Genomic DNA, 25,208 nt, shown 5'->3' with positions numbered 1-25,208 from the left:
GTTTTATGGGAGCATTTAGGCCATTTACATTGAGACTGATTATTGAGAGATATGATTTTAATGATGCCACGTTGCCAGTAATGTCTTTTTATTGGTTGTGACTTTCTGCTCTGTATCACTCTCGGGGCTTTTTACCTTTATAGAACCCCCCTTAATATCTCCTGTAGGGCTGGTTTTGTGGTTATGAATTTGGTTAATGACTGGCGATTCTGGAACGTCTTTATTTCTCCATCAATTCTGAATGACAGCTTTGCTGGATAAAGGATCCTTGGCTGCATGTTTTTCTCTGAAAGAGCTTTAAAAATGCCCCCCCAAGCCTTTCTCTCATTCCAGGTCTCTGTAGACAGGTCTGACGTAATCCTGATACCTTTGCCTTGGTACGTGAGAAATTTCTTTGCCCTGGCCGCTTTCAATACTGTATCCTTGGATCTAATATTTGCGAATTGCACTATGACATGCCGTGGCGTAGGTTTGTCCTGGTTGAGCTTGGATGGGGTCCTCTCTGCCTCTTGGACACGAATGCTTGTTTCCCTTGCTAGATTAGGGAAGTTTTCAGCTACAATTTGTTCAAATATCTCTTCTAGACCTCTGTTTTTCTCNTGGCGATTTTGGAACGTCTTTATTTCTCCATCAATTCTGAATGACAGCTTTGCTGGATAAAGGATCCTTGGCTGCATGTTTTTCTCTGAAAGAGCTTAGAAATGCCCCCCCCCAACGNAGGATCCTTGGCTGCATGTTTTTCTCTGAAAGAGCTTTAAAAATGCCCCCCCAAGCCTTTCTCTCATTCCAGGTCTGTGTAGACAGGTCTGAGGTAATTCTGATACCTTTGCCTTGGTACGTGAGAAATTTCTTCACCCTGGCCACTTTCAATCCTGTATCCTTGGATCTAATATTTGCGAATTTCACTATGACGTGACGTGGCGTAGGTTTGTCGTGGTTGAGCTTGGGTTGGGTCCTCTCTGCCTCTTGGACATGAATGTTTGTTTCCCTTGCTAGATTAGGGAAGTTTTCAGCTACAATTTGTTCAAATATCTCTTCTAGACCTCTGTTTTTCTCCACCCCTTCAGGGATGCCGATGATTCTGACAATGGATCATTTCATAGAGTCAGTAACCTCCCGTAATCTACATTCGTGGATGTGGATTTTTTTAAGACCAGCTTCTATTTTCGTTTTTTCTTCTACTAACCCATCCTCCAATTCGCTAACGCGTTCCTCTGCCTCGGTGACCCTGGCCGTCAGAGACTCTAATTTTGACTGCATTTGGCTCATAGAGTTTTTAATTTCTGTCAGATTTGCTCTCATTTCTGCCCTTAGGGATTCTATATTCTCAGNATTTTGACTGCTTTTGGCTCATAGAGTTTTTAATTTCTGTCAGATTTGCTCTCATTTCTGCCCTTAGGGATTCTATATTCTCAGCAACGCTTTCTCTGATGCTTTTTTCAAGTTTACTCATCATCTTGACCATTGTTGCTCTGAATTCCATTTCTGATAATTGGGATACATCCGTATGTATTAATTCTGTGGCCGAGGCCAATTCTGTGGCAGAGGCCACAGACTCATTATCTTTTCTTTGCTGGGGGGGACTTCTCTTTCTCGTCATTCTGATGAAGAGAGATTGCAGGGTTGTCCAGAGCCCAAGTGTTGACTGGGACCCAGGCCGTGCGCCCTTGTTTTATAGAGATCTTAGGGATGTGGGCTTCTTCCTTAAAGATTTTATTTATTTATTTGAGAGAGAGAGACAGACAGTCAGCAAGAAAGGGAACACAAGCAGGGGAGTGGGAGAGGAAAAAGCAGGCTCCCGGCAGAGAAGCCCGATGAGGGACTCCTTCCCAGAATGCTGTGATCACGCCCTAATCAGAAGACAGGCGCTTAATGACTGTGCCACCCAGGTGCCCCGGGTTGTGGGCTTCTTGATTTTTCAGCCTGCCTTCTGGGGGAGGGGCCTGCCTGCAGGTACTCAGAAAACCCTGTTTGGGTAGAGTCTCTGTGTCCCTTGTGAGGGGGGATGGGGATGCGCTCCTTGTGTGCCGGTATTTCCAGGCTTTTGTTCTCTGGCGGCTTTCCCTGGTGGTTTGCTGTGCCTCTTCTGAGAGTCAGAGCAGCAGTGAACAAAATTCAGCCTCTGTCACAGAACAGAGGGNGCCTCTGTCTCAGAACAGAGGGATCGCGGATCGTTCTCCACTGATGTTCTGGCCACTTTAACTCTGTTTCTGTTGGTGCTGCTCAACCCTGCAGCATCCCGGGCTGTGCGCCCCACACCCGGCGTCCCAGCCCTCACTTCCAGGGCCGGTGTGTCTCTGTCCTTTGTGTTTCTAACACTGCCAGCCGCCCCCCGCCCGCTCCCGGAGCTCCCGGTCTCAGTCTGCTGTCTCGCGGGTGCCGTCCGTGAGTCCGCCTGCTCCCCCGTGCAGGTGGCCCACCAGCTGCCAGCCACCAGCCGCCCCGCACGCACTCCAGGAGCTCCCGGTCTCAGTCTGGATCCAGTGAGCACACTGGAGTTCCAGAGTTCCGTGAGATGCTTGGTGGCGCGCGCTTCCGGCTCACGGTCTCGGTCTGCTGTCTCGAGGGTGCGGGTCCGCCGTCCGCCTGCTCCCCCGTGCAGGTGGCTACCGCTTCCCGGCGCCCGGACACGGCGGCTCCCTCCCCCTTCCGTTTATCTTCCGATATCTGTGCTTGGTTTCATGGCTCCCCACTTCGCACCTCAATACTCAGCGCTGGAGATGTTCATTTGTAGAGATCCAGATGTATCTTCCTGCATCTCAGGCTGATTCCGTGGATGTTCCTGCTGGTCTGGTACCTATCCAGCTCAACTCAGGGGACCGGCTGAAAAAGCGGTCCCCTACTCCTCCGCCATCTTAACTCCCTTCTCTGAAGTATATGCTGTTAACCTGGAATGTATGAAGTTCAGGAATTGGGAAGCAGTTTGCCTAGGGCCATATAGGTAATGAGCACAGAGCTGAGATTTGGACTCAATTCTAATTAATATGTGGTATATGTCTTATTTTTTCTTAGCTGTTTTAAATATTGTAGTGGACACTGTTGGTGTCCCCAGATCCCCTCTGATGACCTTTATCAGTTCTGGGTGCATAGCTACTAACTTCTGTGTGCTTCTCCTACAACTTTCTTTAAAGGACTACCCTTGGGCTACTAGAGCCTCTGGACCACAGCAGGAAGTGGTTAGTCGTTTACAGCCCCCTCTGTAGCACCAAACCAATGACTAACTGGTGTAGCAGTATGAAAACCCAGCACCTTCATGTTAAGTTGGGACAATTTTTTTTTAAAGATTTTATTTATTAATTTGATGGAGAGAGACATCCAGCGAGAGAGGGAACACAAGCAGGGGGAGTGGGAGAGGAAGAAACAGGCTTCCAGTGAAGGAGCCTGACGTGGGGCTCGATCCCGTAATGCTGGGATCATGCCCTGAGCTGAAGGCAGACACTTAATGACTGCGCCACCCAGGCGCCCCAGGGACAATTCTTTTTTTTTTTTTATAAAGATTTTTTATTTATTTGACAGAGATAGAGACAGCCAGTGAGAGAGGGAACAGAAGCAGGGGGAGTGGGAGAGGAGTAAGCAGGCTTATAGCAGAAGAGCCTGATGTGGGGCTTGATCCCAGAACGCTGGGATCACGCCCTGAGCCGAAGGCAGATGCTTAACTGCTGTGCCACCCAGGCGCCCCCCCAGGGACAATTCTTAAACTGTGATGAACTACAGGGAAGTTGATCTCTAGAGCTCCTTATAGGCTCAAACTGAGACTGAGAGTTTCCCTAAATTCATGCCTTGCTTGGCCTCTTCCCAGTCCTTATCCTGCAACTCCAACCTTTTACCAGTGTCTCCTGGTAGTGTTTATTAATGTCACTGGTGCATCAGTACTTGTCTCAGTATCTGTTTTTGGGGAATCTGAATTAGGACTAATAAGGTTTGGTCTCACTCCAAATTTGACCTTGGAAAAAGAAACAATTATAATAAGGTGGATTATGTAATACCAATGGTCAATATCTAATAAAGAAACCTTAAAAATTATCTCAATACTTTGGATTGACACCCCATTTACCCTTGATTCTTAAATTCATAATTCATTCATTCCTTCATTGGTTAGACATATGTATCTACCAAGTGCCTGCCATCTTTCTAGATGCTCACAAATGCAGTTTTTGTAGAAGGGGAAAGAGCAACATGGTCTGCTTGTGCTTTAAGGCCCTGTGCAACCTTTTCACTATTCCCAGTCTAATTTTTCCCAGGATCTAGGTTTAGAGTTTAGAGCTCTTTTTCATGGTTAAATTGGTATATCAGTCAGAGAGTCTGGGGCTGGGAGTGGTGGTTGCAGGATTCAGTGTAGAAACAACACTCACTAAAGGTTGGTTAAATGTGTTACATATAATAGTTTTTGAACCAATGACTGGCCTCTATAATTCTTGGAAGGTCATCATAGGAGAGAGGGAAAGTCATAGAAGCACAATATCCCACCAGTGCAAATGCTGATGTTAAGATTAAGTGTGGGGATGACATTTCATCTCTGTGGGAGTGCCTATGTACATGAGACAGAATAGAATTTATGGAGGAAAGTACCCAAGCCTAAGACTTCCACTGTGTTTATCTCACTATTCCCATTTTCTCCTTAAACAGAAATTTGTATTATCTATGTATTCTATCATCTATTATATAGTCTCTCTCATTCAATAACCCTGGTCTGTTTTCCAGGGTCACAGTTGTTGTATCTATTTAGCTGTAATATGCTGTTCTTTTTTCCCTAGTGACATTCTCCATTTTTTTAATCCAGAAGATGAACATATGCAATGTCTCAACAGGAATATAAAAACAAAATTCCTAACAATGATGAATACCATTTAGATATACTATACAAAATATTTGGCATGAATTCTGGCACACAGGAAAGAATAGAAGTTAGTGTAGGAGAATGTCCAGCTAATGAAACTCACAAATTCAAATCTCTTGCACTAAAAGAGTCAAATGGATTTGTTCTATCTTTTCCCAGTAGAAAAGCTGGGTTAGTAGGAATTTTTGTTCTGTTTTGTTTTTCTCCCTTTTTATTTCAGCGACTAAAAAAAAGTAACTTCTGCAACTAGGTTTGAACTATCAAAAGTATGTTGAATCCAGCTACATATATTATGAAACAGCAGTTGTAATGGCTCTGTTTGTTCTGTGATCATGTAGAAAAGCCACCATCTTAAGAGCATAACTATAATAATAAATAAAGGCTATGAATACCCTGTCATGTAGAGAAACCATTCCAAGGTACATATGCCACATTGAATTGAGTATAATTTATATATTATACAATTAATCTACTTAAAGTACACAATTCAGTGCTTTTTGGTATATTCACAGGATTGGGTAACCATCACCAAAATGTAAGTTTAGAATATTTTGTCCCTTTAAAAGAAACCCTGTGCCCATTAACAATGGATCCCCTTTCTCCTCTACAACAGCTTCCCAGACCCTAAGAACCAGTAATATAATTTATGTCTCTAAAATATGCCCTCTTATATTTAATATAAATGGAATCACAGAATATCTTTTTGTGACTGACTTCTTTTACTTCTTTCATTTGGCGTAATGCTTGCAAACTTCAGCAATGTTGTAGCATATATCAGTACTTCATTCCTTTCTATTGCTGAATACTATTCTCTTCTAAGGATACGCCATACTTTATCTATTCATCAGTTGATGTGTTTTCCCAGTTTTTGGAAATTATGTACAACTTTTTGTGTGGACATGTTTTCATTTCTTTTGGATATATATACATATATATATACATATATATATATACACATATATATATACATATATATATATATATATATACACACATTGGAGTGGGGTTGCTGGGCCATATATCACTCTATGTTTAACATTTTGAGGAACCATCAAACTGTTCTCCACAAAGGCTGTACCATTTTGTATTTCTAAGGGTAATGCATGAGGGTGTTAATTTCTCCATATTCTCACCAGGACTTGCTATTGTCTTTCTTTTCTTAGTAAAGTGCCCTAGTGTTTGTGAACCGGTATCATTATGGTTTTGATTTGTATTTCCTTAATGATTAATGATGGTAATTAGCCATTTGTATATCTTCTTGTGCTTATTGGCCATTTGTATATCTTCTTTGGAGAACCATCAATTCAAATTCCTTGCTTGTTTTTAAATCGGGTTATTTGCCTCTTTGTTATTTGAGTTGTGAGTGTTCTTCATCTATTCTGGAAACTAGTCTCTCATCAGACATGTAACATGAAAATATTTTCTTCCACTCTGTGGGCTGCATCTTCACTTTTTGGTGGTATTGTTTATAGCACAAAATATTTTAACTTTTGATGTAATCCAATACACATATTCTTTCTTTTGTTGCTTGTGCTTTGGGTGTTGTATGTAAGAAAACATCGCCTGACCAAGGTCATAAAGAATTATTTCTATGTTTTCTTCTAAGTGTTTTTAAGTTTTAGCTCTTACATTTAGGCCTCTGAACTATTTTGAGCTAATTTTTGAGTATGTTGTAAGATAGAGGTCCAACTTCATTCTTTTTAAAATGGGCCTATTGATTTTTACAAGTACCATTTGTTAAAAAGCCTATTCATTCTCCCATTGAATTGTCTTAGCACCCTTGTAAAAAATAAGTTGGTCCTAAATGCATGGGTTTATTTCTTGACTTTAAGTTATATTCCATTGATCTGTAGTCTCTTTTATGCCAGTAGTTTTATTATATGTTTTGAAATTGAGAAGTGTTTGTTCTTTTTCAAGATGTTATGGTTATCAGTCTAGGTTCTTTGTATTTCCACATGAATAATTAACTTGTCAATTTCTGAAAAATGGCTGTATTTCCATATGAATAATCAACTTGTCAATTGCTGAAAAATGAATGTTCTGAAAAATGGCTGAATTTTGATAGGGATTGAGTTGACTCTGTAGATCAGTTTAGGGAGTATTGTCATGTAAAAAATATTGTCTTTCAATCCGTGAACATGGTCTGTCTTTCCATTTATTTAGGTTTTCTTTAATTATTTTCAACAATGTTTTGTAGTGTTCAGTGTACAAGTTTTGCAATTCTTTTGTTAAATGTAAAACTAAGAATTTTCTTTCTTTTGATACCTTTGTAGATGGAATTGTTTTTTAATTTCATTTTTGAAATTTTTATTGATAGTGCATAGAAATACAATAGATTTTTCATTTATTTTATTATTTTTTATTCAAGTATAATTAACATACTGTGTTATCTTAGTTTCAGATATACAATATTCAATAATTCAGTACATTTTGCAGTGCTTATCAAGATAAGTATACTTTTAATCCCCTCTATCTATTTGGCCCATTCATCCACCTCCCCTTTGGCAACCCCCAGTTTTTACTCTGTACTTAAGAGTCTATTTTTTGTTTATCTCTTTTGCTTGTTTGTTCATTTGTTTTGTTTTTTAAATTCCACACAAGTGAAAGCATATGGTATTTGTTTTTCTCTGACTGACTTATTTCTCTTACCATTACACCCTCTAGGTCCATCTATATTGTTGCAAATGTCAAGATTTCATTCTTTTTTATGGCTAAGTAATATTACCAAGTGTTCATTGATAGATGAATGGAATAATAAGATGTGATATATATATATATATGTAGATGGTATATATATATATATACACATATATGTATATGGTAGAAATAGATTTTGGGGGGCATCTGGCTGGCTCAGTTGGTTAAGTGTCTGCCTTCGGCTCAGGTCATGAGCTTGGGGTCCTGGGATCGAACCCTGCATTGGGTTACCTGCTCATCAGGGAGTCTGCTTCTCCCTCTTCCTCTCCCTCTGCCCCTTCCCCCTGCTTGTGTTCTCTCTTTCTCAAATGAATAAATAAAATCTTTTTTAAAAAAGGAAACAAAATAGAATTTTAATATCAATGTTGTACCCTGCAGTCTTTCTGGACCTAGAGTCTATTAATATTAGTTTTTATTAGTAATTATTTTAATATTAATATTATTTTAATATTATTAGTATTTTTTAGTATTTATGTATGTATGATCACATCATACATACAAATAGAAATAGTTTTACTTCTTGCTTTATAATCCAGATGGCTTTTTGTCTCATTTTCTCTTCTTGTTTCTTTTTCTTACCTACTTTTCCTAGTAGACCTTCTAGTACAGTAGTAAATAGAAGTGGTAAAAGTGGACATCTCTGGATGGTTCCTGATCTTAGGGGGAGAGTATTAAGTCATTAACCATTAAATATAATGTTCACTGTTTTGCATAAATATCCCTTTATAAGATTAGAAAGTTTCTTTCTATTCCTAGTTTGTTGAATATTATTATGAAATGATGTTACATACTATAAAAATTTTTAACATCAGTTTATATGATTATGTTATTTTTTTCCTTTATTCTATTAATAGGTGTGTTACATTAATTGATTTGCATGTGGTAAGTCAATTGTGTATTACTTGGGTAAATCCATTTGGTCATGGTGAATGATCCTTTTTATAAATTGCTGGATTTGGTTTTATAGTACTTTGTTGAGAATTTATGAACCTATATTTATAAATGCATATTGGTGATATCTTTGGTGTTAGTATAAAGTTAGTATAAAGATAATATAGGCCTCATAGAATGAACTGGAAAGTGTTTCTTCCTCTTCTTTTTTAGGGGGAAGAGTTTGTGAAATATTGATATCGTTCTTTTATGGGTATTTGATAGAATTCATCATTGAAGCCATTGCGGGCTAGACTTTTCTTTGTGGTAAGTTCTTAAATTACTAATTTGTTCTCTTTATTTATTCTAGGTCAACTCAGATTGTCTAATTCTTCTTGAGCCAGATTCAGTAATTTGTGTCTAAGAATTTATCAGTTTCATTTAAGTTTTATCTAATTTGTTGGCATATTGTTGTTCATAGTATTCTCCAATGATATAGTTTATTTTTGTATTGTCATTTGTGATGTCTCCTCTTGATTCCTGAATTTTATAATTTGACTCCTGTCTCTCTCTCTTTCTCTCTTTTTCTTGGCAAGTCTAGCTTACATGTTTGTCACTTTTGTTGATTTCTTTAATGAACCATTTTTGTTTTGTTGGTTTTCTCTATTGTTTTTCTATTCTCTGTTTGTTTCTCTGCTAGCATTCATTATTTCCTCCCTTCTGCCTTCTTTGGGTTTCATTTACTCTGAAGAAGGGATGATTCAGATCTGCTATCCCCTCAGCTTGACTTCTTTCTTTGAATTTTGGACCTCTTTTTATTTAGCCTTTTTGATGGGTTCTACAGAATCAAGATTGTACACAATAAGTGTGTTGAACTGTGCATCAGACCCCAGCATTGATAGATAACTACCAATTAATTTACTTTGCCACAGTGGGATTTCATTATTCAATATATTCTTGTTTATTTAAAAAATAACATTAGGATTAATAGCTGAATGGGGTTGCTAAATTCTAAAATGTTTGAGAATAATGAAGGATAAAAAGATGCCCATTTATAGAAGTGAGACTCATGTAATACATGATTTCATGGCACTTTCATTCAATGAATGCTTGTTGAGAGTTTGATAAAACATCAGGCGCTGAGTTGGGTGCTAAAGGAGCTAGAAAGAAAAAGAAGTTGAATGCTTTCTGACTTTAAGGACCTTTAGATTAAGTAGGGAAGAGAAAGGACACATCACAATAATCACAATGAAAATGGATATATGTTAAAGAATTTATGTACAATATGCAGAAAGGAAGAAACCTGTAGTACCTGCAGAATTCAGGAAGTTTTTACATTGTGATAGGATCTTGAAGAATGACTAGGAATTTACTGAGGAAGAGATATGACCTTTCAGGCAGAGACAATAACATCCCCATGGATGCACAATGAAATTTCATCATTTGGAGTACTTTTGAGGAGCAAATATGGCATCCGCTATGGTTTGTTATAACTTGGCTATCTTAAGAAGACATCATAAGCAGAAGAATCATGTAGACAGTTGTGATCAAAAAGTGAGTTCTCAAACTGGAGTTCAATTCCTGGTACAGAGATCTCTTTGCTGGCTATCCAGATAAGCTCTTCATTGAATTTATTCAGTTCCTATCTGATTTGCTCTTTCAGTTTAGAGGTCTATTTTTTTCCTTCCTTCCCAGATTTAATTTTGGTGTTTATTTCCTGTTTGTCTTTCATCTTCTCTCCTTCTGTTGTGGAAATTTCTCAGGTGCATAATAATTTTTGGGGGCCTGAGCTCACAGCCCATTGTACCAGCCTTCCATCCTTAGGGGCAGCTCAATGGGAAGCAACATGAAAGATAGTCAGTGAGGCTGAGAATGTAGGTGTGTGTGAGTTTGGGAGGAATTGGGGAAAGACTACAATGGATTTTCCCATAAAGCTTAAAATGTTTGTTTTTGTGTTTTCAAATTAGTTCTTTAGTGAGCCAGGGACCTTTGGAAGTATTGCCAGTGTTCACTACCTGGGGAATGGGGAAGTTGGTTGAGTACAATTTCGCTGACCTCTTCTCTATTGCTTCTTGTTCCCTCTCCTTCTCTACAGTTTTGTGCCTTGAGACTTGCATAATATTTCAGTTTTATACATTGAAGGTCCTCATAATATTTGATTTGAAAAAATTAAAAAGACTCCTGCTGGAGAAAGAGATAAAATCATAACCTTCAGCCATGAAAAACCCTAAGTATTTCTGAGGGACATAAATGACTTAATTTGGATTTTAGAAGGTAACAGTGGTTACAAGATGGAGGAGGGCCTGGAGAAGGAAGAAAGAAGGGGTGGTGGTGGGGGCTGCTGGGGACAAGTTGTTGAAATAATTCAAGCAAGGAGTGACATAAACCGGAGTTAAGGCTATAGAAGTTAGAAAGGATAATAATGTTGACAGAGTCAAGAGATATTTTGAAGGCAGTACAGATATGGTTGTATAACAAATTGACTGGATGTAGGGCCAGCAATGGAAGGCTGTCATTTTTAGCCTTGGCTCTCGTTAGTGGGAAGTCCAATGGGTGGATATGTCTTCAGGCACAACTGGCTCAGATAATGCCTTTAGGTTCTTATCTTTATACATCTCTTGAATTTTCTTCATTCTAAGGTGGTTTTTTTCTTGAGAAGTCTCCACATTAGGCAGTGATATGATACCCAGAATATATAGGTTTGCAAATTCATTATTTCAGTGGAAGAGTATAGCTCTTTTGCCACTAGAATCCATATCAGTCCAACTAAGGGACTCTCATTTGCCCTTCCTGGATAAGGTACCCAACTGGACCAATTACTGAATCAGAAGATTTATTTTCCCAGTTAACTTTAGATGTTTTTGAAGAGTATTTACACTTTTCACTGCTAGTCACAATAAGACATTGGTAGGGGGTCGTGGTTCTATTTTATACCCCCACTTTCTCTCATTTCCACAAAGTCCCTGTAAGGGCAGAGAATGATTATCAGTAAGTGCCAGTGGAGAGCTCTTGGATTTAGGTTGGACTGGAGAATTCTAAGTTTCAGAGGGAAATTAGAATCTAGGCTCCATCGGGCATTTCCACATAGGAGCTGAGAGCTCTGAGGTGATGAGCAGGACCTGTGTTGGGCTGTGGGGGCATGGAGAGACAGGGTGGAACCCCACAAAGTGGATGGCCTCAGGGTTGCCCTCTTACCTCTTGCTGCCATCAGCTTCAAAAACATGTCCTTCTCTGAACAGATATGAGACAGATTTTACACTAGTGGTTAAATCCTGGGCAGCCACAAACTGACAAGAGGCAGAAGAAATCACAGTAGCAGAAGAGAAGGAAAGAATTTGTCTGTATTTTTCTTCAAAAGGTTTTCTATTTTTAAAGATATTATAGGTCAGTGAGCTTCATAGTGGGCTTTCACTTTTTTAAGCATTTTCCAAAAATGTGTGTGAAGTTAAAGGGTGGAAGAGCAATAGTGAGCCCTATGTGTAGATACCAGGTCACAGAAAAGGATATAAAATGGATAAATAAATATGTAAATAGCAAATAAAAAGTAAGGAAATTATTTTGTATAGAATATTTCTCAAGATTTTTCAATCTATGTCAGTGTTGGTCTTTTGAGACCATCTAGTTCAATGAATCCAAGTCCTGGCTGGCTGTTAAAATCACCTGTGGAACTTGATATAAATACGGATTTCTGGGTTTATTCTGGACTTACTGAGTCATAATCTTTAGAGTTAGGTATTGGATATTTGTAGTTTTACAAATACTGCTCAGGAGATTCTGTGGCTCAGGCTGAGTTAGAATCATGGTACTAGTCCAACGGCTTACCTTATATTGCTGCCCTGGCTCCCCACAAGCTATACCAGCCTGCAGATTGAATTGGGTTACAATTACACATTGATCACTGTCTCTCATCCTTGTTTCTCCTGTAAGAACTAATTTTGCTGAAAGTCCCTTAAAATATTTTTGCTGTTCCTAAGTGGAGTCTTATACATGCTCATGAACAGGTCTGGCAGATACCATGTAATATTCACTGAGCCCTGTTGCTCCAGTAGTCATTACTGTGGCTTCCATGAGGGGATCCAGTCTTGCCCCACTGAGCAAAGTCTCCCATTCAGCATTAGCCCTGATAGCCTGGATCCTTAGAGATTTGTGGATAACCTGTAATACACCATCTGTGAGCTCTTTCTAACCCACTTTTTCACAAGACCTACAAAACGTCTGTTGTCCTCATTAGCAGACCAAGACAATTATAAAGGAGAAATCAAGTACCAGAGAGCTTGTGGGACAAGGGCATGAAGAGCACAGCTGAATCGGCACCGAGGGGCTTAGGACCACCACTGCCCCATCCACAGCATATAGATTGCTTAGATCCATCATAAGCTTGCTTTGTTTCCATGTCATGTGTCTTTCTGGGACAGGCTGGTTAAACAATTTGGATACTGGGATTAAAGATGTAAAAGAATCAAATGCTAGAATTATAATAAAAATTACGCATCTTGCAGACAAAAAAATATGCTCCTTTCAGGTGTGAACATTCCCAGAGCTGTTTCTCATTTTCCAGATGTCAGGGACAATTCAAGTCAGGAAAAAGAAAGAATTAGATTTATTCTAGATATGTATAAGCAGCACAAATGAGCATCAAGAGCAGAAGGGTTAATGGGGGGTTTAATGCTTGAAGGCTTGCCGTTCACTTTCCAGACCAAACCCATGAGACCATGGCCATATAGGCAGATACAAAATTCACCTACCTTTCTTGTTCGGAGAGCTACAAGGCAGCTCATGAGGAGTGGATAGGACACAGCATGAAGTTTTGACCACATCTAAGGAAGGGAAGCTGAAGTGACATGATCTGTGTTTTACAGTTTACTCTGGTTGTTGTAGGGTGAACAGGGAGGTCATAGTACTCATTGCTGTGAGAGTTCCCTGACACCATGGATCTTTAGAATCCAGGTATGTGCATGTGTATATCTAGGTGCTGGGGGTGGACAGTCTATTTAATGAAAGTGATACTGGAGCTCTCACCCAGACCCTGGAAAGAACTGGACTCAAATAGTGTTAAAGTGTTAAAAGAATCACCAAATGGTGGCTTTGGCTCTTTTCATTAATGCCTCATATAGCAAGGCAACACCACCATTAAAGGCAACAGCATTCCACTGCTCCATCGGGCAGGGTTGGGAGGAGTAGTTGTTTGAGATGAAGTGGCTTACTTAAGTGACCATGGCCAGAAGAGAGGATGGGGGACTGTGTGACATTATGGATGTCCTCAGCACTCACATGCCTTCCTCTTTTCCTTCACCAGGCTCTGATTTGTAAATATGCCCCCTTTCCCTATGAGGACTGTAGACAGCACCCATGACAATACCTTTAGATACTTTGACTTCTGAAGATCAGCATAGACACTCATATTCATTTCCTTTAATTTACTTTACCCAAAATAGCATCGTAGTAACAGATGCAGTAACAGGGCCCTTTGAGTGACAGATGGCTTTAGGCTACCTTTAGAATAATACAGCTGAAGCCCCAACCTCTTCTCCATTCAGTGAAAGAGGGAGGTGCGCTTGGATTTTTGCCATGTTATCTGCTAGCTCATGATCTGAGGGATAGCAAGATGTAAAACAGAAATAGAAGGTTACATATTTTGGAATAAGGAGACCCTAGAGGGAAAGCAAGAGATTTAAAAGAGAACTGACATTGAAAAATCGCAAAATCACACTAGGACTGGAAATTTATGGATTTGGGAGAAGAGAGCAATGAATATGTGAGTGGTTTTATGTTTTGAACTCTTTGAGATGTACATATACTACATTTCCAACCTTCTTTTGATGTCATGAAAATTCCAGGGCTTCCTGTCAGAGTGGACAAAAAAAGTGATAAAGAATGTCTTTAGGGAAGAAAGAGAGAAAAAAGAGGATAAGTGATGCTGGGCACATTTTAATGCATAAGAGGATGAATTTTCCTGTGGAATGTTGATGAGCAGATGGAGAAGACTTGATGTCAGTATCAAGTCACAGGAGTACACAAACTAATAATCCTGATGCTGGTGATTGAAGTCTGGAAAGTTGTTTGACTTTGCCTTTCAAGACACAACATACCCCAGGCCACATGGACATATTCATAAGGGACATGATTATTGGAATATTTTGTGGACTGTTGTGTGTGGAGAGAGACAGCTGGCTTAACTCACATGGCTCTTAACTGGAAGCCCTTTCCAATGATTTTTACAATTAGGTATTAAAATGGCACTATATTTTAAAAATATGATATTTGCTCAATATTATATAAGTAATAAATATAGCCCTCTCCAAATGAAATCAGAGGAGGTTTTATGTAGAGAGACTTTTATAGATCCTGTAAGGAGCATCATCATATAGGCAGTAAATGTTTACATTTTTATAGAAGTATTGATCGATAGGCTGTCACCATTTTTTTTTATTCACAATCCCTTCTCATTTCTTCATCCCCCAAATTGATTTCTTATTTTTCCCCACGATGTTATGATTTTGCTCTTTTGGCCATTTGAAAAGATGGTTTAATTTTTCTTCAGTGTTACCAAACAGATCAATACTCCTGAAGTTTCTTTGTATGGTGCAGTCTTATATTTTCTGTGTGCTAAGGAATTTTTATTTTACCTGTTATTTTCTGAATGGGGTTTTATCATGAGGATCACCAAGTAATAGAAATAAAGAAAGATGAGGTAGAAGGAAATGCAGGTGTCCATGGGGTGTAGGTGTGTGGTGCAGAGGCCCCAAGCATGTCAGGAGGCTGGCTATGGACCAGAGGGAGGTTCCGGGGGGGCGAACATCTATCGTACAGCAGGATTCCTCCTGCCTGTTTGGTTTACCCTGAGAACCAAAGGCATTTCTTTGCTTACAGAGTGACAAGAAGCAGGGTGAGAAGAGCAAGAGCACAGACATCCATGTATCTGTAACAACCATTTACAAAGCCCGTGGTATATGCCAGGTCCTGCTAAGCCCTCACAAACCTAATGACATTTACTATTCATCACACCCCTTGGAGGTGGTACTGTTGTCACTTACATTCTATAGATGAAGACACTGAAGCTTAGAGACATTACATAAGTGCCCCCAAATTTCACATCTCCAGAACAGCAGGGGAAGGACTGGATGCCTAGAAATATGTGACTAGAAATATCTTAATTCTTATGTTGCATATCTAAGAGATTATTATTATTATCAAGTTAAATTCTTAGAGAGCTGGAGCTAATATGTGCCTCTTGCATTTCCAGGATGCAATCTTTCTGCAGGGAGCATTTCTGTCTTTGAGTGTCTCTGCTTCTCATAGTTGTGAGTGCCCATACTAGGAACAGAGCATCCTTAAGCAGACTGTGGCTTTGAAATTTAGACATGTACGCAACAATGAGAGAGCCAGGGATAAAAAAGAAATCAGTAGTTCAGGAACGGAAAGGGAGAAAAGGGTTCGTAAAAAGAGCTCTATTAAAGTCATCAAAATGTCTCTTGCTTAAGGTTGAAAAACTTACAGCATGCCAGAATATGAATATTACAGATGACTGCCAGCAGTCATCGATTTCCTTCTTTTGTCATGTTTATGCCCAGGGATTTAATACTTGATCATTTTTCTTTTAATGGTCTTAAATAAATGGGTAAGCTATTGAGAGCTAAAATATCTGCAGATGTAAAAAAAAATTTTTAAAGTGAGATAAAATTTAAGGTCTAGAGATTTTTTTCCCCTCCCTTTTCCATGCATGCTACATCATCCAAGTCAATTTGGCAGCGAGAGCACTAATTTATAGTGGAGGACAAGGAATCTCTCAGGACAGTAAATGCAGCCCCATGAATGCATCTTGGAAAAATGAAGGCATGAAGGAGGAGATGGTCCTAAAGGGAAGCCCCTCCCCACAATGTGTATTTGTAAGTCAGGAACAATTTTGTACCCAGCACACACTTAATTGAGCTGACAGAGATGTCTTCTTTGAAGATGATCATGTATAAATCTTGGGGTGGTGAGAGAAGGCTTTATGGATCAGTTTCTATTCTCTTTTCCTTTTCTGGAAATTCTCATCATCAATCACCTCCAATACGTAGATCACTGAGTCTCAAAATCCTCCAGGTTATTCTGATGGGATGGTCTTGAAACTGCATTTTGAGGACACTGAAATAAAATCATTTGATTTTGATCCTCCACTTCCTCCATAACCTCAGAGCTACAGTTAGAACTTAATCGGCCTGGGGGTGCCTGGGTGGCGCAGTCATTAAGCATCTGCCTTCGGTTCAGGGCGTGATCCCAGCGTTCCGGGATCGAGTCCCACATTGGGCCCCTCTGCTGGGAGCCTGCTTCTTCCTCTCCCATGCCCCCTGCTTGTGTTCCCTCTCTCGCTGGCTGTCTATCTCTGTCAAATAAATAAATAAAAAATCTTTAAAAAAAAAAAAGAACTTAATCGTCCTGACTCAGAAAATTCTAGGCTCCAAAGAGTGCCTCTTGCTTGGTGACTTGCAGAGATGCCAGTTTCCTTCACATAGGGATGCATGAAGAGCAATTTAGGACTCCTACTAAGTCTGTCATTGCAGTTTGGAAACAGAATAGGTGGGGAATTCTCTGCAAAGTCAAGAGTATGAGAATAGGTCTATTTTTTTTTTTCGTCTGAGAACTCAACCAGCCCAAAGTAAAGACAAGATCCTCAGTTCCTGTTGGGGCTCAGGAGAAAGGAGATGAGGGAACAGATGTTTGGTGCTTAGAAGCAGAACATTGAAAGGCCATTGTGACACAATATCGAGTACCATTGGAGTCTCATTAGAACCACACAGCTTTGGAGGGGCCCAGCAGCTATTTGAAAATGATGGCTCTTTTGTGTTTCCAGATACATTCCAAATTTGAATGAGTGTTCTATATACAAACTGTAAGTATTTTTTCAATAAATTATAGTTACTCACTGGACAGGTTTTGCATGTAGGACCAGATACATGACTGAGATGCATTTTCTTACATTAAACACACGTTAATGGAGGGCTCGGTCTGTGGCAGGTAGCACATTAGGTAAGTTTGCTGGGTCATTGTACTTGTTCATTCTTAGAAATGCTAGGAGGTGTGCACTATTATTGCCACTATTTTACAGATGAAGAAAATGAGAATCAGAGAGGTGAGCTATTTGTCCATGTTCACACAGCTGATAATTAAGAGAGCTGAGACGTGGGATTCTGACCTTTGTGTTGCCTTCATGGTAAGTTTGAGAGTCTGCAGACTCTGTGACCTCAGCATCTGTACCAAGTGGTCAGCTCTCACCCCCTGGGCCTGTTCTCAGACTCTCAGTAACTGGATGCTCTGGCCAGGACAAATGTTGGGCTCTCTCTGATGAATTCATTAAACTTGTGTCCTCTTGTGTGAAACACAGGAAGGCTTCACCTAAGGATACCGCTCCACATGCCCACTGTTGTCTGCTTAAGTAAGGTCCGAAAAGTATATTAGGTGTCCACTTCCAACCTTAGTATCAAAGGCATTCAGGTTACTTTCCATATTAGGAATCCTGGCTGTAGCACGAGATGAAAAGGAATATTTTATCTTTTTGTTCACTAGAGGCTGATGTGGGGATAGAGGAGGGGGATGGAAAAAAAGGGAGGCTTGTAAAATGCATAAATACATGCATATAAACACATGTATACATATACAGTTGTTACTTTAAGTTTATAGCAGGCCCTTTCATCCTCAAGTAACATAGTTTGGGGTTTAGTAAGAGCCTGATGTGTGAACTTGTGTAAACTCTGGATTCATTTCTTGTCCCCGAAGCCTCTCCCCAGGGCTCTGTAAATTGGGTGTGATAATCTTGTACCCCACTACAAGCATCAGCATCCTCCACTGTGATATGATAAGCTTTCCTGGGGGCCTCCGTTAACCTGAAACACCAGCACTGCCTGTTTAACAGCTGTCTGACTGCCCCCCCCCATTTATTCATTAACTGTGATGGCTATGCCTCTTCCAGGCTTAACAATATGATTGGAAGTTGCTCCTGCAGGGTTCTCAGAGTGGGGTCTGTCAACTACCTGCATGTGTGCCATTAGGAGAATTTATTAGAGTGCAGAGTCCTGGGCTTTATCCACAGAGATTTTGATTCAGCAAGTCTGGGGTGAGGTCTAGGGAGCTCTTTAAAATTAGTGCCCTGGGGATTCTGACTCAGGTATTTTGATACTGCGTCTTGAAAGACATGGTGTTTATAGATAAACTCACCATGAACGGTGGCCTCTGATCTTTTCATAAATGTTTGTGTTTAAAAACAAATACACAAAGAGAATGTCATTGTGTTATATAAATTATCAAACTTGTAACCTTAACTATTCTGCTCGTTTTTATCCTTTTTTAAAATTATCTTTTACCTTCTAGTTTTCATCTTATGCCTTGTACATTTTTTGTTCCTTGTAGTTGTATATACTTTGTGTGTTGAGACTGTTTGTCTTTTCAAAGCATATACATGGTCAATGTTTTAGCTGAGGACACTGAGGCACACAGATACTAGGTGACTTGTCCAAGTGATTTATGGTCAGAGCTATTGATCTCAGTCCTGATTCCAGAGCTACTTCTGGCACCTGATTTGAGACACCATCTGCCTTAGGGCTTAGTCATATTTGTCTGTGGTGGACAGAGACCTTCAGAAGCCACCTGGAAATTTCTCTTGCTCCCAGGGCATCTTAAAACAGGCCAGCTGAAGGAGGGTGTCGCCTCTTAGGTTCCTTGGGAAAGGACCTTATAGTCAGGCAGTCTCTGGAGACATTCCTTTACAAGTGACCCACCAACTGTTCTCTGACATCTTCAGCCAAATCTGACGCAACTCACTGTTGGAACAGTCTTCTCTGAGGTCCTTCTAGAACCACTGGATTTCTTGCCGTGGATGTAATCAATCTCTCTATCCTCTATGTAGGCTGGCCTTGACTTCTGTCCCTCTGCTGGGCACAAGGTCATACTTGTGGCCAATAAGAGATAGGGCTAGAACCAGGATATATATCTCTTGAGGTATCCCGTGGAGTGGAAAGAACTGTAGGAGGAGTCAAAGACCTTGCTTTGCATTCTGCATCTGGCTTTATGACCTTAGCCAAGTAGCTTAAACTTTCTGAGCTTTGTTTCCTCATCCATGAATTGGGAATAATAATGCATAACTCATGGGGAAATTATTCCCACTAAAGGTATCTGTTGTGAAGCAGCATCTGGCCTTGCTGATCAGGGTGGATGTTCAGGGAATGCTGGCTCCCTCACTCTGTCCCAGCTCAGGGCATGGTTCCTCTCCTCTGATAATAAAGACCCTTCCCTATAACCACTATGATGAAATGTCTCTTTAGCGATGGTAACAGCTGTAAAGTAGCAACTTGCTGCTGAGTCTTTGACATTAGCTGGCAATTCTATTTTAATTTTAAGGACATCTGTAATGTCAGTAAGAGGTTTTCTGGAATACCTTTCTGGGCACCCAAAGAATAGCAATATCATGTCTAGCCATGGCCTTTGGTGCGCTCTCTTGCTGCCCCTACTGGTTCTAGCCTCAGCTCTCAGAAGCCTAGCATCTGGAGGGAGATCCGGTACCATATGGATATGGCACTCACCCAGGGCCAAGTCCAGCCTGGACCTCTGAGACTGGCTTCTTCCTTCGAGAAGATCCCCTGACAGTGCAGGGAACTTCAACCCCATCAATAAAATCCAAGAGGATTGTAGTCCTGCAACAAAGGGAACTTTTCAGTTGGCTAGGCGGAGGATGGTAGTGATGCCCAATCCATAAGGCTGACTTGGGCTGCTGAGCCTTTTCTTGAGGGAATGCCTTTCTGCCAAGATAGATGACGAGAGGCAAGTATTCTTTTAGTTGTATTTCAGAAAGCCTCTTATGGGCACAAATGTCCTTACAGTGAAAATAGAACTGGCTGCTAATGTCTAAGATTAAACTCCATCTCTCTTGAATCTCTGAAATATAAACTATTTGTCCTGTTTTTAAGATTAGCATATATAGCAGTACTTCTGTGGGTGTTTGCTTTTTCTGGGACTTTTTGAGTCTGAGAAGGTTATTAGTAGAAGCACTTTACAGTTAAATCATTTTCTTCCTATCACTCAAAAATAGGTCTAGAGGAAAATAAAATATTCTATTATTTTCCTGTGTTTCAAAACAGAACTGAAAACAATTCAAAGATGAGAAAGTCTAGCTTTGAGATTCAGTTGCAGAAAAGAAATGACAGGGGCTGGAGATTGGGTGTGGCTCCTCCCGCCCTGCAGCTCTGAGATCTGCATTTCCTGACTGTGCACTTCATTTAGAAAGGGACAATGTACAGCCACAAACATAGCCCTGACATGCATCGAAGGGCAGAAATCCCAAGCAAGAGGCTCGTGCTGCTGCATATTCATGAATGCAAATCAGGCCCTAGGACTATAGCTCTTGACTCTGAGATTTTAGATCTGGGAATTATCTGAGCTTCCTGCAAGTTTCTGCAGATTACATTAGCTAAAAGGAAGAGGGCAAATAGACAGTGAGCTAAAGATCCCTTTCTTCATGCCTATTTGAGAGATGAATGTTTCTTTCTTTCTTTTTTTTTTTTAAGATTTATTTAATTTTTTTAGATGGGGTGGAGCAGTGAGGGGCAAAAGGAGAGAGACAATCCCAAGCAGGCTCCACGCTCAGTGTGGAGTCCAACGTAGGGCTTGATCTAATGACCCTGAAATTATGACCTGAGCTGCAATCAAGAGGCAGATGCTTAACCAACTGAGCCACCTAGGTGCCTCAGACATGAATGTTTCTTAGAGAGAAGACCCCACATGAGTCCTATTGGTTTGGGGTAGTACAGGGATTCAGCTGTGGAAGGCAGCTGGGTGCCCCATGCCACAGACTCTAAGTGAGTCACCAGCATACTTGGATGGTAATAGCTGGACTATGGCTATTTTATTCTTTACTGTATCTCTGACTACTAGCACAGTCTGGCACATACTACAAGCTCAGTAAATATATAATAAGTAGATGTTTCCCTAATTTTAGCATGTAATGGTTTTCTACCATTTGCCGTGGGCTCATCTTTTAGTGTATTAGCTTTGTCCTTGCAAGTATACTGTAAATTTTGAAAGGTTGGGACAGATAAAATTATTAAAATGGGAGTCACTGTTTACTGAGTGCATACTCCTGGTAATAGGTCATGTAGGAGACATACCCTACACACAATCTCATTCATTCATCTCCATAGCTCTATGAAATTAATCATTATTGCCATTTGGCAGATTAAGACTCAGGCTCAGAGAGATTAAGTAACTTGCCTGTGGTCACACAGCCCATCCGTAGCAGAGTGTGCTTTCATAAGTATGAATGTTTGAGTCCAGAGCATAAGCCACACTAATGAATCTTCTCTAGCACGTCATGATCTGCAGACAGTTAAGTGCATTGTAAATGTCAGACGTGAGCCATGCTTGGCAAGGTTGGCTTAGATAAAGACCTGACTTGGAGGAGGTTGCTTCACTCCCATTTCCATTTTAAATATCCACAGAAATATTCTAAGGCTGCTTTGGCTCCCCCTTGCCAAACTCCATTCAGGTCTGTACATCCCAGGAAGGGCCCATCCCTGGATTTCCCCAGACCTCATCATAAAAACTTACTTGTTTTAATTAATTTTGTTGGCATTTTTAAATACTTTTGATGAGTCAGAGGACATGCAGAGCTCTTTCTGGAGGCTGTCTCATAATCCTAACAATGATTCTGTGAGTTGGGTTCTACTATTATCCTCATTTCGAAGATGCAGAAACTGAGTCTCAGGAAGATTAAGTTACAGGTAACATGGCCAAGGTCATGGAATGTGACCTACCCCCACTATGATCATCTACTTATTCTTTGCTCCCGAGGCAATATGGTCACACCTAGAACTTCAAGTCATCAGTTTCAAAGCTTCCCTTCATTACCACAGAGTCTCTCATTTGTTTTTCTATCAACTATTTGTTTAGGGCAGACCCTGAGGCTCAGAAAGCTCCAATGACAGCTTTCTGATGCAGGTCTGGAAAAAGGGACTTGGTCTCCTGACTTCTAGCCAAGCATGCTCTTTACTTCAGCAGATCAACCACTATAGGCAACATATTTTCTCTGAACAGATGCCTTTCACCAACCAACTGAGTGAAGGGAGGAATGGAAGACCCTGATTGTAGGATCATGAGGGGTTCTTTGGGGTAGAGGGACTATCTTTGTATTCCCCAGACTTGCTGCCAGGGCTGCCTGCCATCTGTAGCTGGAAACTGACCTCTTTAATCCAAGTTATTCCTGGAATCATGTCAGAAGGGGGTTAGGGTGTGTAGTGTTGTAGGGACTTGGGGAGTTTGGACAAAAGAACTCATCTTTCTTATAATGGAGAAGCATTTATGTGAGGTTCAATATTTCCCTTACTTTCATTTCTGGTTACTTTTCTGTATATCATATAAAATTAAATTCAGCTCCTTTTATTAAAAAATATCTAGTGTAGTTTAATACCTTCTAGTGTCATATGAATATTTTGTTTTTCTATCCATCCTTCCATTTATCTGTTCTTCAAGTATGGAGATGTAGAAAAAATGATTTTCACCAAATGATGATACTATTTCCCCATCCCCCTACCCCATCCCACCCCACCACTCACTGGTGATATTTTCAGTAATTTTTTATTCTTTTTGTGTGCTTTTCTGTATTGCTTACTTTCTTATTAATAATTACAATATATTTTATTTTAAAATGTTATCCTTTTTCTTTTTTTTAAAGGAGGAAAAACAGTTATGATAGTTTTCAAAGAGAGAAGGCTAACTAGTATGTAAGCCATTTCCTTCTTCTTGTGAGAGTTCTCAAAGTATGAAGCCTAATTAGAATCACTCCCCAGTTCATCAGTGTGTCTTACACTTAGGATGACCCTATGACCTTATTTGCTTAGGGAAGACCCAGTTTATTCCCATTATCTCAGTGTCATTATTACAAGTGCTTTCTTTTCACCAGTGTTTTGGATGATAAATAGCATGGGCACTGTACTTATCCCAGAGCTTGTGGCCCCAGTGCAGAGGGTGGACCTCCTATTTCATTTTTGTGGACACATGAAAGCTGGGGTCTGAGAGACCCATGGGGATAAGGTGCCACCATGTGCTGGGCACAAAATAGGGAGAAGCGACTTAGAAATGTAGTTGTCTATTGATGCTGAGAAAGAATTCCCAGTGCTTCTCTCAGAGGTGATGTGTGGGCAGAATGGCTAATGACAGTCCCTCAGGTGCATTAGGAACCTTTGCGATAACCTCCCCCTCTAATTAGGACTGTAATTGCAGAGCAAGGATGCAGTGGTTCAGCAGCAACATTCTTGGTTGGGAGCATAGCAACAAGACAGACTCAGCACCTCCCTCTCTTTGTATTCTCTAAATGTGCTCACAGCACAGACTCCACCACCCCCAGCAATAAGCAAAAGCCATCACTGCAACTCAGGGGTAACTGCCGCCGCCCCCCCCGTGTGTGGCTCCTAGGAGGTTGCTTCTCCATTGGGCTTCACAGCTTTTTTGCTCTTGAGTCTTTCAGTGAAGAGAACAAGGCCAGACTCTGGGAGGAGAGACCCTGGGTTCTGGGGAGGATTCTCTAGCCTGTCCTCTCTCATATCTGTCCAGTAAAGCTGTGGATCCTCAGGGAGTCCTCTCTCTCTGCCTGCCTGCTCTTATTTTCTCCCTCCCTCCCTTTTTTCCTTCCTTCCTTCCTTCCTTCCTTCCTTCCTTCCTTCCTTCCTTCCATTTTCCCTCCCTCCCTTAAAGTCACTTAATACTAATATTAATAAACAATTGTTCAGATAATCCCAAGAGTACTTTTACTTCCCCGTCCACTTTAAAGACAAGGAAAACTATCGTAAAAGATGTTAACTGATACAGAAACCTCAGATGCTGATAGAGCTGGGATGTGACCCCCGTCTGTCTGTCTGTCTGACCCTGGATTTCACTAAAACATATAACTGTTATGTGCTATTATTGTTCATGTGGAAGGGTGTGGCAGACTAAAACTGCATCACCTCGCAGAGTTTGGGGTGAGTGTGTTATGGCATGGGGGTCACTGCTCTGTTCTCTGGCACACTGGAACATGGAGACTTTAAGGAAGGAGACATATTAAGGGACCAGGCAATATCTGGTTTAACCAACTCAAAAACTATTGATGTGGGTTTATTAACCGTTTCTTTCCTGAGTAGATTATTCAATGTTCAAAGTAAAGTTCAGGGGCAAAAAGTGCTATTTAGCATGTATTTAGCAAAGCAACCTTATAGCTGTAGAGAAAAATGATTCCCCTTTGTCATTAATTTCAGTACTTTTCTTCAAGACCTTAATTTGGACTTAGGGCTTCCCCATTAGCTATATAAATGGGATTAATGACTTGATTCCAGCAGAGAACATAAGGTACTTAAGGAACTGTTTCAGCCTGATGATGCATTATTATTACTACTAAAAGGTGGAAATATTAGCATTTTTATGGCCCCTTATTTGCAGAGACTATTTTGATGGCTTATTCACACACATATTATAAGCCTAATGGTCATTTGGTGTTCCCCCATTTGTCATGCTTGTATATCTTTTCAACATTAAAAATTTTGTAGTGCTAGGACAAGTAATACCCGTAGAATCCTGCAACTAGCCTAGTCCCGTGTGGTTCATAGGATGCTTGCCTCCCCTGCTCAGGATCCTGACCAACTTTCCACCCACCTCTAAAGGCCTCTGCAGGGATGTATGGGTTTGGGGATCCTAGAATAGTTGTCTTCAGCTGGTGGAAAGCTTAAATGATGCTTTTTCTGGCTCCCTAGGGTCCTTCTATGTGGAGCAGCTTCTCTGCTGGGCAGTGAGGGGTAGGGCAGTTGGG

Source organism: Ailuropoda melanoleuca, chromosome 6, assembly GCF_002007445.2.
Source record: "Ailuropoda melanoleuca isolate Jingjing chromosome 6, ASM200744v2, whole genome shotgun sequence".
Taxonomy (NCBI): Eukaryota; Metazoa; Chordata; class Mammalia; order Carnivora; family Ursidae; genus Ailuropoda; species Ailuropoda melanoleuca.
Note: the sequence above shows the minus strand (reverse complement) of the source record.